General features: G+C 34.5%; 2 protein-coding genes and 1 long non-coding RNA gene across 21 annotated transcripts in view; 2 read left to right on the top strand and 1 right to left on the bottom strand.

The window, feature by feature from the left end:
* LOC127856983 (nuclear protein MDM1-like) overlaps positions 1-5,001 on the bottom strand; it is a 233,583-nt gene extending 228,582 nt beyond the window's left edge. For 4 of the 9 annotated variants that reach the window (XM_052393266.1, XM_052393331.1, XM_052393217.1 and 1 more), the window contains exon 1: positions 4,938-5,000. The gene's annotated coding sequence lies outside the window, so the exon portion shown is untranslated. Of the gene's footprint in view, positions 1-4,937 lie in introns of all 9 variants that reach the window. The other 5 variants (XM_052393227.1, XM_052393284.1, XM_052393273.1 and 2 more) reach the window with 3 other exon arrangements.
* LOC127856922 (sortilin-like) overlaps positions 1-15,095 on the top strand; it is a 219,561-nt gene that overhangs the window by 141,197 nt on the left and 63,269 nt on the right. The window lies entirely within an intron of this gene.
* LOC127857291 (uncharacterized) lies at positions 7,688-9,837 on the top strand. The gene is made up of 4 exons (XR_008038367.1): positions 7,688-8,047; positions 8,495-8,571; positions 9,095-9,176; positions 9,466-9,837. It is a non-coding gene; the product is annotated as an uncharacterized LOC127857291 (long non-coding RNA).

The following is a 15,095-nucleotide window of genomic DNA, read 5'->3' as shown; positions in this document are numbered from 1 at the left end:
AATTGACAAAATTGAAAAAAGTTGTTTCAGATTCGCAAATTTTCGTTTTAGTTATGATATTTGTGAGGAAACAGTAATACTGAACATTTACCATGGTCTAATATAGCCATTATATGCATCTTTTGACGATTTTAAAACCTAAAAATTATAAAGCGTTGCAACGCGAAACGATTGAATAATTTGGAGAGTTCTGTTTTTGTCGTTAAATTTTGTGAAACTACGAAGATTGCTTATATAAGGTATAAAATACTTCCAGTATATGTACTCGGCGGAATAGCTCAGTAGGCTAGAGCGTTTTTACTTCAAGACTATGGCAGGACTCCAGGGGTCACTGGTTCGAAATCTGGTCCGGGCAATGTTCTTTTCCTTTTTTTAATTTTATTCTTGATTTTTTACTGGAGCTTTTACGATCCAATGTTTACATTTATCGATATAAAGCATTTAATGAATAAGTTAAAAAATGCCAAAATCTGTGAAAAGGCCCCTTTAAGAGTTATTTACTGTGGCCATAGTCGACTTTCAGTAATGAACGATGATGTTATTTTAAAAGTCATTTACTGTGGTCATAGTCGACTTGCAGTAATGAACGATGGTGTCATTTTAAGAGTCATTAACTGTTGCCATAGTCGACTTGCAGTAATGAACGATGGTTCCATTTTAAGAGTCATTTACTGTGGCAATAGTCGACTTGCAGTAATAACCGATGGTGTCATTTTAAGAGTCATTTACTGTGGCCATAGTCGACTTGCAGTAATGAACGATGGTTTTATTTTAATAGTCATTTACTGTGGCCATAGTCGACTTTTAGTATTGAACGATGGTGTCATTTTAAGAGTCATTTACTGTGGCCATAGTCGACCTTTAGTAATGAACGGTGGTTTCATTTTAAGAGTTATTTACTGTGGCCATAGTCGACTTGCAGTAATGAATGATGGTCTTATTTTAAGAGTCATATACTGTGGCCATAGTCGACTTGCAGTAATGAACGATGGTGTCATTTTAAGTGTCATTTACTGTGGCTATAGTCGATTTTCAGTAATGAACGATGGTGTCATTTTAAGAGTCATTTACTGTGGCCATAGTCGACATTTAGTAATGAAGGATGGTGTCATTTTAAGAGTAATTTACTGTGGCCATAGTCGACTTTCAGTAATGAACGATGGCGTCATTTTAAGAGTCATTTACTGTGGCCATAGTCGACTTGTAATAATAAACGATGGGTGTCATTTTAAGAGTCATTTACTGTGGCCATAGTCGACTTTTAGTAATGAACGATGGTGTCATTTAAATAGTCATTTACTGTGGCCATAGTCGACTTTGAGTAATGAACGATGGTGTTATTTTAAGAGTCATTTACTGTGGCCATAGTTGACCTCCAGTAATGAACGATGGTGTCATTTTAAGAGTCATTAACTGTTGCCATAGTCGACTTGCAGAAATGAACGATGGTTCCATTTTAAGATTCATTGACTGTGGCCATATGCGACTTCCAGTAATGAACGATGGTGTTTTTTAAGAGTCATTTTGTGTGACCATAGTCGACTTGCAGTAATGAACGATGGTTCTATTTTAAGAGTCATTTACTGTGGCCATAGTCGACTTGCAGTAATGAACAGTGGTGTCATTTTAAGAGTCATTTACTGTGGCAATAGTCGACTTCCAGTTATGAACGGTGGTTTCATTTTAAGAGTCATTTACTGTCGCCATAGTCGACTTGCAGTTATGAACGATGGTGTCATTTTAAGAGTCATTTACTGTGGCAATAGTCGACTTGCAGTAATGAACAGTAGTGACATTTTAAGAGTCATTTACTGTGGCCATAGTCGACTGCCAGTTATGAACGGTGGTTTCATTTTAAGATTCATTTACTGTGACCGTAGTCGAATTGAAGTAATGAACGATGTGTGTAATTTGAAGAGTCATTTACTGTGGCCATAGTCGATTTGCAGTAATGAACGATGGTCTCATTTTAAGAGTCATTTACTGTGGCCATAGTCGACTTTCAGTAATGAACGATGTTGTTATTTTAAGAGTCATTTACTGTGGCCATAGTCGACTTTTAGTACTGAACGATGGTGTCATTTTAAGAGTAATTTACTGTGGCCATAGTCGACCTTTAGTAATGAACGATGGTGTCATTTTAAGAGTCATTTACTGTGGCTATAGTCCACTTGCAGTAATGAATGATGGTCTTATTTTAAGAGTCATTTACTGTGGCCATAGTCGACTTGCAGTAATGGACGATGGTGTCATTTTAAGAGTCGTTTACTGGGGCCATAGTCGACTTGCAGTAATGAACGATGGTCTTATTTTAAGAGTCATATACTGTGGCCATAGTCGACTTCCAGTAATGAACAATTGTTTCATTTTAAGTGTCATATACTGTGGCCATAGTCAACTTTCAGTAATGAACGATGGTGTCATTTTAAGAGACATTTACTGTGGCCATAGTCGACTTGCAGTAATGAACGATGGTGTCATTTTAATAGTCATTTACTGTGGCCATAGTCGACTTGCAGTAATGAGCAGTAGTGACATTTTAAGAGTCATTTACTGTGGCCACAGTCGACTGCCAGTAATGAACGGTGGTGTCATTTTAAGAGTCATTTACTGTGGCCATAGTCGAATTGAAGTAATGAACGATGGTGTCATTTTAAGAGTCATTTACTGTGGCCATAGTCGACTTGCAGTAATGAACTATGGTTTCATTTTAAGAGTCATTTACTGTGGCCATAGTCGACTTGCAGTAATGAGCAGTGGTGACATTTTAATAATCATTTACTGTGGCCATAGTCGACTGCCAGTAATGAACGGTGGTGTCATTTTATGAGTCATTTACTGTGGCCATAGTCGAATTGAAGTAATGAACGATGGTGTCATTTTAAGAGTCATTTACTTTGGCCATAGTCGACTTGCAGTAATGAACGATGGTCTTATTTTAAGAGTCATTTACTGTGACCATAGTCGACTTTTAGTAATGAACGATGGTGTTATTATAAGGGTCATTAACCGTGGCCATAGTCGATTTTTAGTAATGAACGATGGTGTCATTTTAAGAGTCATTTACTGTGGCCATAGTCAACCTTTAGAAATAAACGATGGTGTCATTTTAAGAGTCATTTACTGTGGCCATAGTCGACTTGCAGTAATGAACGATGGTGTCATTTTAAGAGTCATTTACTGTGGCCATAGTCGACTTGTAGTAATGAACGATGGGTGTCATTTTAAGAGTCATTTACTGTGGCCATTGACCTTATCGCAACATCCGGGCACTTGCGTCAGTTAGAGTTACATGCCCCTTGACGACGGTGAAAACAAAAGCGCTGTCGCCATTTTATTTGCATTGAAATAGTTAACACTGCTCGCAATTTTCTTAAGTTAAAGCACATCTTCGCGACCATTTTTTAGAATAAAAATACCCAGAAATAGAAATTCTTTCATAATAAATTTAATTTAATGAACGAACACAAATAAGGATGAAAACAAACAACCAATAAATTTTAAATATATGCAACATATAGTATAGCTGATTTGAACCTCTATATTTGTTACCTTATTACCTTGTTACGTATTAAATAAATTCTCATGATATTGTTTTTATTTAATTTCACACCAATTTCAACACTTTGTTTCCGCATGTTAGGCATTTGAATGCCCCTTTCTTCATCACAAATCGATTATCTCGTTATGATCGGATACTGTCCAGACAAAGAAAACACGGTGTCATAAAGCCAGCTGGGGACCTATACTTGGGGCTCTGCATAAACCACATGTGGTCATTAAACATAATTTATGATACCTCTATGTCATCTCTTATTATTCTGAGCAGTCATTTAAGCCAAATTTTTAATGCCGAAATAATTGAATATACAGTTGCTTTATAAAACACGTTGACACCTTAAATAAACATTTTATTAAATTAAATGCAATATTTTTCATTTGATTCTTTGCATCAGTCTTAAAATCGTGTAAGCTTTTGTATTCTGGTGTTTAATTGCCCCTTTGTTTTGCATATTCCGATTATCTCGTTTTGATCAAATATTGTCCAAACTTAACTGACAAGAAGGTGTCATAAACCACACTGGGTGGTCCAGACAGTGTCATTTAACACGATAGATGCCACCAGGTCTCCTCTTTCTGGTAGTATTAAGCAGTCATTTGGATGAATAATTAACGCCGATGTACTTAACAGTTGCTTAAATTAGATATGTGACATATGGTCAAATATAAAATCATGTCCAATTTGAAATTTACACCCTAAAGATACAAGCCCGATTAATTTATTAAAGTATTTAATAATTATAAAATTTACGTAAAAAAAAGTAATGTATTTAGCGTGTATCAGTTAATTAAAAAGACGTCATTCCGTATTAAGATTTAATGTTACGACAATAAACGATCGACATCATAAAAAAGAAATTACGTTTGACAGCAACGGGGTAAATAATGTTTGAAAAACAAATATTTATACAGATATATGTGTGTTAATTTTAATATTTGTCACTCGTACTCATTACAAGGAACACAACTAAGGCTTTCAGTAAGTCATGTACCAGATGTCCCTACGTATTTTACAGCTTCACATTAGCATGATAAATTTACATAGTAGAAATATAATTATAATGTTCGAAGATGAATGAACCCTGAAAAGAACGACAATACTCATTACATCAACATCTACAAGGATACTCCCATTATTACAGAATAAACGAATTTACCCGGTGTCTCAGTGAGAAAGTTAATCATGAATGTCGCCGTACTCGATCGTCGCCCACTTGGTCGGGTCATTTTTCGAACATCCAGCTTGCAATTTGTACGGACATTCATTAAGTCCAATTAGTTTTATTTTCTGATCATATCGGGCTTTCGAAGTGCAATCTAACCCTTCATAATAGTCAAAAGACATTTTAAACACCAATTACAGGACATTTAATTACCTATCGACTTCCCAATAGGAATGCAATTGACGAAATATCAGCAGAGGTGCTCAATCAGCGTAGTAAATCGACCGTATCTAGGGCATTGTTTTCACCGTCGCTAAGGGACTGCCCCTTTTGTGACGTCATCGCGATAAGGTCAATAGTCGATTTGTAGTAATTAACGATGGGTGTCATTTTAAGAGTCATTTACTGTGGCCATAGTCGACTTGCAGTAATGAACGATGGTGTCATTTTAAGAGTCATTTACTGTGGCCATAGTCGACTTTGAGTAATGAACGATGGTGTTATTTTAAGAGTCATTTACTGTGGCCATATTCGACTTGCAGTAATGAACGATGGTCTCATTTTAAGAGCCATTTACTGTGGCCATAGTCGACTTTCAGAAATGAAAGATGGTGCGATTTTCAGTGTTATTTACTGTGGCCATATTCGACTTTTAGTAAAGACTATATACTATTTATAGTCAAGAACAATAATTCGATTTTAAAATAATCTTTAGTGGTAAAGGATGAGGTGTGCTAACGAATGCAATTTGAAATATTATTTTCTCACGCCGTTGTAGACTTCTAGAAGGAAAGAACTAAAAAAATAGACTTTTTGTTATAAATGTATTAGTCCGTCGGTACCGTACATATTACGAACAAACGTATTCGCTTTTAAATGTAACTTAAATCTTTTGAACATCATGCACAAACTATTTAGCGTTGAACTGTTTTGCTGAATAAAAAAAAATGTTGCGTAATTTTGTGTTTCACTGCCTTTTTGCAGACAATGGAAAAGAGACATTTCAGACAATGGAAAAGAGACGTTCCCAATATTTTTGACAATCGTGATACATCGGCTATCTCGGATTCCTCCGTAAGATAGGCCTCGTGCATTCTATACATAGATGGTGACGTCACTACGTTATTGTCACAGCGGACAACATTCTATGCACCATAGCGACCATAAATTAATATTTGACGCCATGTGCAACATAATTCACCTTATTACAAAAAAACATGGAATTCACAAAATGACTGAAAATGCTTTAAAATAAATGCAAATTTGAAATTTGAAATAAAAAAACCTAAGCAATACATAATAAGAAACACTACATTATTGAAACACTGATACCATGAACATTTTAGGGTGTAACACCTTATGAACATGTACCAGACTTTTTATGTTCTACCGGTACTTTGAAACTTTACGTACCACCTACATAAAATATAGGCGTTATTGTCCATTCATTCATAGCAGTCCTAATGAATTATGGTCATTCTCTAAACATGATTCAAGTCTAAAGAAGGAAATAATTTGATTTTTTTACAGTTTGAACATTAAGGTCATTCTCTCGTCTCTTCAAAGTATCACATTTCAATTATACAATATAATACAAACATTTTAGACTTTATAATCCTTAGTCAGGATTAGATAAGAGACAAATGAATTTTTTTAATTTACTTCAATTTCAGGTAAGACTAATAAATCATTTATTAATTACTACATGTACTTGGGCGAATAAATTTTTACTAAGACACTCAGTGACACTTAGACAATCTGACAAAAAATAAAATCTATGGCCAATATATAAGTCTAAATTCATAAATACTATCACACAAAATACATTTCATCAATAACACACATTCATATTAAATTAGTTATCTCTATATATTATAAATATGGTACATAAAGTGTCAGATAGTGGTACATAAAGTGTAGGTACATAAACGGACTGGTACGTAAGGTGTGACATTCAACATTTTAAAAATCAGTTAACAATATATGGACTTAATTGTTTTGCATATACGCAATCAAAGCATATTTATTATAAATCAAAACACACTGTTCATGGCTGTATCTTTTTATTTATACATGCATCAACTATTCTGGTTATTAATACATTTTAAAAATTATATATAAACAAGAGCACCACATAATGGGTGCCAAGCTAGGCTGCTGTGCAGTTTTAAATAAATGAATTTTTTTTTTTTTTAATTAGAGGTTAGTGACCTTGACCTTTGACTAAGTGACCCCAAAATGGGTGTGGTGCATATACATGTGAGGTTTCAATGTTTTAGGTGGAAGCACTTTGATTTTAGAGCCGATGTAAAGGTTTTAGCACGACGCGGACGTCTGACGACGAGCTGTATATGACAATACCTGGGGTTTTCCCCGAAAACAGCCGAGCTAACATTGAGCGCCATATAAATTAAATGGAAAACATAAATATTATGTCAAGAAAAATAAAGCTGTAAAAATCTCACCTGCTCGTCTTTGATGTTGCAATTAGCACATTCAGCATTTTCAGTATCTACTAAATAAATATATGAAAGTGCCAAATGTCCAAGATACTATGACGTCCTCCTCAAAATGTTAGATCCTTCGAACTCCATTTATTTTATCCCTGATTAATCCTCTCACACATTAGGCCTACATGTAAGATTCCTTGTTATGTTCACAGCGTTTATTTTAAATCGTTTACGTTCTCAAACTTCAGCAGGTATTTAATTATAAATATTTATTTATGATTAAGATTTATTTACTATTTCGAAGATACAGTCTTGCAACGTGTTTAGTTAGTCTAAGTAGCAATAACCACGCACCTGCTATGCAAATTATTGCGCAATCGGTGTTCAGGCAAAAAGTTGACCGAAAAAAGTGGGGTGTTTTTAACGCTTTACTACGAGCATAAAAGAAGTAATCCAAATGAAAAATTTGCATATGTGGGAGGAGATATGTCCAAATAAGCGGTATCTGACCTTTCCATGACCGGAAAAGAAAAAATCATTGCTCAAAAGTGAAAGTAAAAAATTCGAAGGCCAATATTTTGCAGACAGAAGGCAGATTCACTTGAAATTTAGCTTTTAATTAATCAATTATTGTGTTTTTTAATAAATCCTAACCATTTGAATCAGGTATATGCGCGTGAAATAATATATATTTATTTATTTCCAACACCACTATACCTGTGCAGTAGAGTTACTCCCCTTTCCGCGGAATTATTACATTGTTGTTACGGTGAATTCGGGAGCGATCTTTTGAGCAGTTTTACGGATATCGGTACGATAAACACAGTATTTGTTTGGCAGGAAGAGAAATTGTCTTATCTGGTATCGATGCAGGTATGAATTCACTTAAATCACCTAAATTATTGTGTTAATTATGTCAAATAAAATCTGTTCCAGATCGTACCCGCGCCATTTCGTACCGGACTTGTCTTCATTTGTAACAAATGTAAAATGTAACTTCTGTGATTGATCATAATTATAAACTTAAAAGCTAAGTTACGTTATTAGTTTTAAGTTGATTATACATTTAGGGAGCATTATAATTCACACACCATCTCATTATTAGTTTTGTTAACGTGTTAAAACTGCTATAATTAATTTCAGTTCTTATTTCATTTACATGATTAATATACAAAAAATAAATGGATATTATTATATATAAAGGTTAGGTTCTTGAAATTTACCTTTGCAAAATTGAGAATGCAATGCTTAAACACGGTTATTATGTGTTGCAGGTTTTGTGCATACCGGTATTGAAATTATTATTTTTTTATTTTATAGAGAACATGACTGACAAAGATCTATTTGACAGTGATTATGATGGGGGTTCACAAATACATGAGCACAGTTACACTGTGGTAAGTAACATTTTAAGCAGTTGCATGTTGAAGACATTGAATTTGATGGTTAACAATTATATCCTGAATTTAAACCTTACATTTGGCTAATTTTGATCTCAGCATGATTTTTTTAGCAAAGACACATTGAATCAGTAAAAGCTTGTAGAAAACATTTTCGGTTAAATGTTCTGTTCTTTCAGTTTGTCTGTATCACTTAATTAATATTTGCATGCAGTGCACTATTATATTTCAGCATCTTTGGAGTTCCTTTCATGAAGAAAACAAGCTCTTAATTAATGTATCGACAATTATTTACTAAATCCAAGAAGTTGTTTAAAGATATTGAGCTGTTACATACATTCGCATTTTATGAGTTCGAATCTTCTTACAGTAATTATTATAATATTTGTTTAATTATTTTATGATATGTTTATCTTTTTTTGAATAGGTGTGTGTTAAACTATTCTAACAAATAGTATTTCTGTTTCATCTTACAAAAGTATATAAGATTTAATATAGCAATGCAATGTCGATCTTTCAGAATTCCTGGTGCTGCCATTCCTAATCAACCGACATATCAGAATTCTGGATAAGAATTCAGATTACTGGCTGCATATTCAACCGTAAGTGTTTTTCCTGTTCAATTTAACTGCTAGTTCATAAATAAAATTTTGTTTAAGAGAAATAATATTACTTTGAAATTTTCTTAAATACCAGGTGGTATCACATTTGTATTTGGTGGGTGGGGCAGTTGTACATGTTTTAGATAATGTTTTTTTTTTAATACTAACCAAATAAGTTTTTGTTTTTTCAACATTTATTCTTGTTTTGTTGTACATTATTTCAACTGTGATATTTAATCACATGCAAATTTGCATTTAAGAAAAATCAACTTTTTATTGTCTATTTCAGGAATTTTTGGGTCCTGCGTTGGTGGGGGGTAACGTGTTTCAGGCCAGAATCCTGCCGGACCATCCAATTGCAAGGACATCTAACATAGCTGAAATGTATCTGTAATGAATTATTAAAAGTTTGGATAAAAAATGTGTTCTTAAATCATTATTTTAAACAAATTATACACCCAGGTTGACTATTTTGAAAAAAATGAAAAATGACAATTTTTACACAAGGGATTTTTCAATGTTTCCGCATTCACTAACATTATTTTAGACAATGTAAGATAGACAAACCATACATATTTGGAAATGGTTTACTAATATCTATCAGAAAATGTATAATTTTACTGGGTTTATGTCAATTTTCAAAATCAGTGGTTATTGCTAGTCTAAGTAACGTGTTTAGTGATTCTTACAAACAATAGACTGACATGAAAAGTGGCTTCTTTTGAAGCACAAACTGCATCCAAATATATATTACAGCTGGCCCGGTTTTATGGGGCCTGTTTTTGATAATAATTAATTACCATTTTTCACTTCCGTGTTTATTATGTTTACCAACGCCATGATGGGAAAAAGTCCGTTTCCCACAATGCTTAGCGCGCATTCACACAGGTCAGTAAGACCGGTGTGACACAATGAGGCCAATCGTGATACATCGGCTATCTCGGATTGATTTATGAAATAAATCGTCTGCTGATCCAGAGTGTATTTTTGAGTAACGGCTACACAGCACGATCATTATTGCGTTGTGCTTTTTGGTCTATTGTTTATGTCCGACTTACTAATCAAATTTTTCATGCACTATTTCCAAAACAAAGGTCATAAATTTTTCACAGTAGGCAAAGTGTGTGTGTGTGGGGGGGGGGGGGAGGTTGATATGAAAAGAGAGTGCTTAAACTCAAACTTAAACGCCAAATGTTCTGAAATATAGGAATCTTTCAAACATAACAGGGACCTATACAAACATATTTGTTTGCATAGGTCCCTGTTTGAAGGTACAGCCTGGCCGCAGGCCGTTTTCCGTTTGGTGACCTCAGGTGAATCCAGTCTCCCACCAGACCAAAAATATATTGACCTTACTGTATATGTGTGACTAACTTTAATAAAGATCTTGAAAGAATGAATTTACAGCTATCTATCTATCTATATATACTGCTAGTCGCCAACAATTAGCATTACAAGCAGGTGCGTGTCAGTGCTAGGAAATTAAGGAAGAAGTGTATAGGAGATAAAAGTAATACATAATGTATTTGTGAGACATAGAAACAAAGGTGATAGTGTTAGTTAAAAGAAGGAATATACAGATAAAAGGTTAAAAACAGCCAACCTGCTTAGAAACTGTGGTCTAGTTTGGTCACCCCCAGCCTAAACTGGTCCAGGGTAGGTGCCTGTACAATATTGGCTGGTAGAGAGCAAATGTACTCACGCTTTCTACAGTTTGCTTGCACTATAAGTTTGATAATGATTTGTGTACACTATGCTCGAATGTAGAGATTGAAGGGAACAGCTTGCCAAAATTAAATACGTTACTTATTTTATTTTTACGCATGTTTCTCGAGCGTAGCATTTCTAAGAAACGGTACCAGATTATTGTGAACTGTTCACATGTGCATATGCGGAGAATTGCAACATAACAGTTCTTTAATACATTAATTTAATAATTGAAGAGTCATGTAGGTTTAAATTGTCATTTATCATTAACAGTAATGCAGTACTAACTATTATGGACAAAGATATGAGATTCTGGATATGTGTTTTGATATTTTCAAAAACAAAACAAACTCGCATCCATAAATAAAAGATGTATATATTCTATGTGGGATTTCACAAAATAAAAGATCGATAACTTTGCAACAATATATTCCAGAGGTATCTGTTTTCACTTCATATTGCATTGTTAAAGGACGGTGGAATATTATTTTCGGAAACAGCTGATACTAGGATTTATTAAACGACGATGTTTAGACCTATACACCGTATCTCATGTGACACAACAAAGCAAGATGGCGATCAGAAGCAATTTGTCTTTTAAGAATTTACTTAAGATATTGTTTCTTGGCACGTTCATGACACAATGCAGCTCAGCAATAGATTTTTTGGGAAGCAAAAGGTCGCGTAGATCAGTAATGGAATTTGATTCCATTGACTTAGCCCCTACATTCCATCGAGTTGTTGCTGAACAGGATTTGGGACACAACCGTCGCAAAAGGGATGTTAAACAATGCGGAAATTTACAGACACTGATACAACCGGACAAAACTTACGACAAAGAGGTAACAGTTTTAAATATATGTTGTGTGTTGTTTTTCTTGTTGTTTTTCCCATTATTGAAAGATGCTTATTGTTTTCTACAGGAATAATCAAGTGTGTTGGTATACTCTTCACTAACAATTTGAATTTTGAGAGTCACATAAGATGCACTGTTAGTAAAGTCAACAGAATAATTGGACTAATCAGGAGAAAATTCACCCACATAGACAAATCCTTGTTTTTGACACTATACAAGTCGCTCATCAGATCTTTTATGGACTATGGGGGACTTGGTTTACTATCCTCACACTAAGAAATGTAAACAAATAATTGAAAATGCACAGCGTAGGGCCACCAGATTAGTACCTGAAATACATGAACTATCATATAAAGATCGTTTGGCTGAATTAAATCTCCATTCAATGGACTATCAACGTAAAAGATTCGACATGATTCAAACATTTAAGATAATCCATAAAATTGATGATATTGAGGCTGGAATTTTTTTCGATTATGCTGAAAATAGTGGGACACGAGGCCATTGTTTAAAACTTGCAAAACCGAAAGCACATAAGTCAGTTCGCTTCCATTCTTTTGGACACCGCACAGTCTCAGTTTGGAATAACTTACCACAAGACATTGTGACATGTCATACAGTAAATTTGTTCAAGTCTCGACTAGACAAATTTTGGAGGGATAAGCTTTTTGACATATCAGAAGTTTATTAATTAAAGAAATTATTAAATCATTTCATTTTGTTCCTACGTTAAAACTTCAGTCTTCTGGTTGCTATGGCAACAAATAGCCTAGAAATACTGCCGAAAATGGTGTTTTTTCTGGATCCTGCGATAACTTTAAAAGTTCTTCATATTTTTTCATGAAACTTGAAACATAGATACATGGATAGATGGCAATATGGACATTTTGCACATCATTTCATTTTGTTCCTATGTCAATGACATATCAGAAGTTTATTAATTAAAGAAAATGTAATATCTTGGGACATTTATAATAAACATAATTCAGACCGGAGTGGAGACATTAAAATTGAAGAAGTCTAAAGGGATCAACTAGCTTTAAGAGCTATGAAAGTCCCTAGAAGACACAAGGTAGGTAGGTATTACTTTAACGTTTTTAAAGGTCAAATTTATAGAAAATCAAGAGTGACTTGTGATGAAAATCTAATGGATGTATTGTGTTCTAATTTTTATTAAGGTACAATAAGGTCGTCAGTTCCGAATCACTAACGAAATTATCAATTAATACTTTAAATCATTGAGGGAAATTGATTTTGAATATAGGATATTTGACAGATAATTTCAACTCGATCATGCGCTCATATTGATATTCAGTTAGTTTCTAAATAGAAATGTGTGCTCATGTTTTTCCTCGATCAACCAGTTCCTTCATTTCTGGTTAATATTCTCTAATAGAGAATGACGTGACAGCAGGTGCCTTTTCATTATAAGCGTAGTCTCAAAACAAACTTAAACCAGTGATTTTTAGCTAGGCTGTTTTCGGAGAAAACACAAGGTATTGTCATAGCCAGCTCGTCGTCCGCCATCCGCGTCATGCTTAAACCTTAACATTTTGTTTTGATAAGGCTCTAAAATCAAAGTACTTAAACCTACAACTTTGAAACTTCATATGTAGCTGCACTTTTATAAGTTCTACATGCCACACCCATTTTTGGGTCACTAGATCAAAGGTCAAGGTCACTGTGACCTCTAAAAAAAATAATTCTGACAAGCTTTTATTTATTCAAAACTGCAGCCAAGCGTGGCACCCGCTATGCCGTGCTCTTGTTTGACCTCTTTGTCCAAGACACAAAACAATTGCTGTAGACTCAAAGTTTTACCATATGTGTATGCACAAGACGCACGCTTTTTTAAGTTGAAAGTCTGTCCGAAATCACATTTGTTATGATTACACTTTTCGTACAGGGTAAAATATATGGTAACACGGTGTTCCGTCAAATATTGCACCACTCATAATAATCAATTGCTTTTGACCATTGAAATTCGTCGTTATTAAACGGTGTAGGGGTTAGCGGTGTAAGAGTAAATATTTATATCTGAAACAGCACATTGTTCAGTGAGCCAGGCTTTTTCCGCTCCATTTTGGGAATACGCCACACTGGAATTTTGGGAATTTCGCGTCGTGAAAACCCCCATTTTGGGAAAAAAATTATTCGCAAAATTGGCTCAATTGGGAAAAATTATCGCATGTAAATAGTGTTTCTTATATTTCAAAGAAGCCGTTAACTGGTAAAAAACGACTATTTTGATAACTTACTATTAAAATTTTACAAAGTATTATGAACATGTGAGATAAGTGCAGGTTTTTTAATCTGAATATGGGGAAAAGGCCTGGTTGCTATGGAAACAAATAGACTAGAAATACTGCTGAAAATGGTGTTTTTTCTGGATCCTGCGATAACTTTAAAAGTTCTTCATATTTTTCATGAAACTTGAAACATGGATAGATGGCAATATGGACATTATGCACATCATTTCATTTTATTCCTACGTTAAGACTTCTGGTTGCTATGGCAACAAATAGCCTAGATATACAATGTACTGCTGAAAATGGTGTGTTTTTTTGGATCCTGCGATAACTTTAAAAGTTCTTCATATTTTTTCATGAAACTTGAAACATAGATACATGGATAGATGGCAATATGGACATTTTGCACGTCATTTCATTTTGTTCCTACGTCAAAAATTCTGGTTGCTATGGCAACAAATAGATTAGAAATACTGCTGAAAATGGTGTTTTTTCTGGATCCTGCGATAACTTTAAAAGTTCTTCATATTTTTTCATGAAACTTGAAACATGGATAGATGGCAATATGGACATTATGCACATCATTTCATTTTGTTCCTATGTTAAAACTTCTGGTTGCTATGGCAACAAATAGACTAGAAATACTACTGAAAATGGTGTTTTTTCTGGATCCTGCGATAACTTTAAAAGTTCTTCATATTTTTAGCTCACCATGAGCACATTTTGATCGCCTTTTGTCTGTCGTCCGTCGTGCGCCGTCAACATTTGCCTTGTGAACACTCTAGAGGCCACATTTATTGTCTGATCTTCATGAAATTTGGTCAGAACATTTGTCCCATTGATACCTCGACTGAGTTCGAAACTGGGTCATGCTGGGTCAAAAACTAGGTCACTAGGTCAAAAAAAAGAACAACCTCGTGCCCAATCTTCAGTGCTCCAGCTAGGCCTAAATCGAAGGGTGCCGCGCCCTGCCCTCCCGAAACTCCGCCCTGCCCCCCCCCCCCCCCCCCCCCCCCCCCCGAACCTCCGCCCTGCCCCTCCCCCTCAAAAAAAAAAAAAAAAAAATATTTTTTTTTTTTTTTACATATGATAATTCATAAATCTATT

Source organism: Dreissena polymorpha, chromosome 1, assembly GCF_020536995.1.
Source record: "Dreissena polymorpha isolate Duluth1 chromosome 1, UMN_Dpol_1.0, whole genome shotgun sequence".
NCBI lineage: Eukaryota > Metazoa > Mollusca > Bivalvia > Myida > Dreissenidae > Dreissena > Dreissena polymorpha.
Note: the sequence above shows the minus strand (reverse complement) of the source record. Positions and strands in the feature narration are given on the sequence as shown.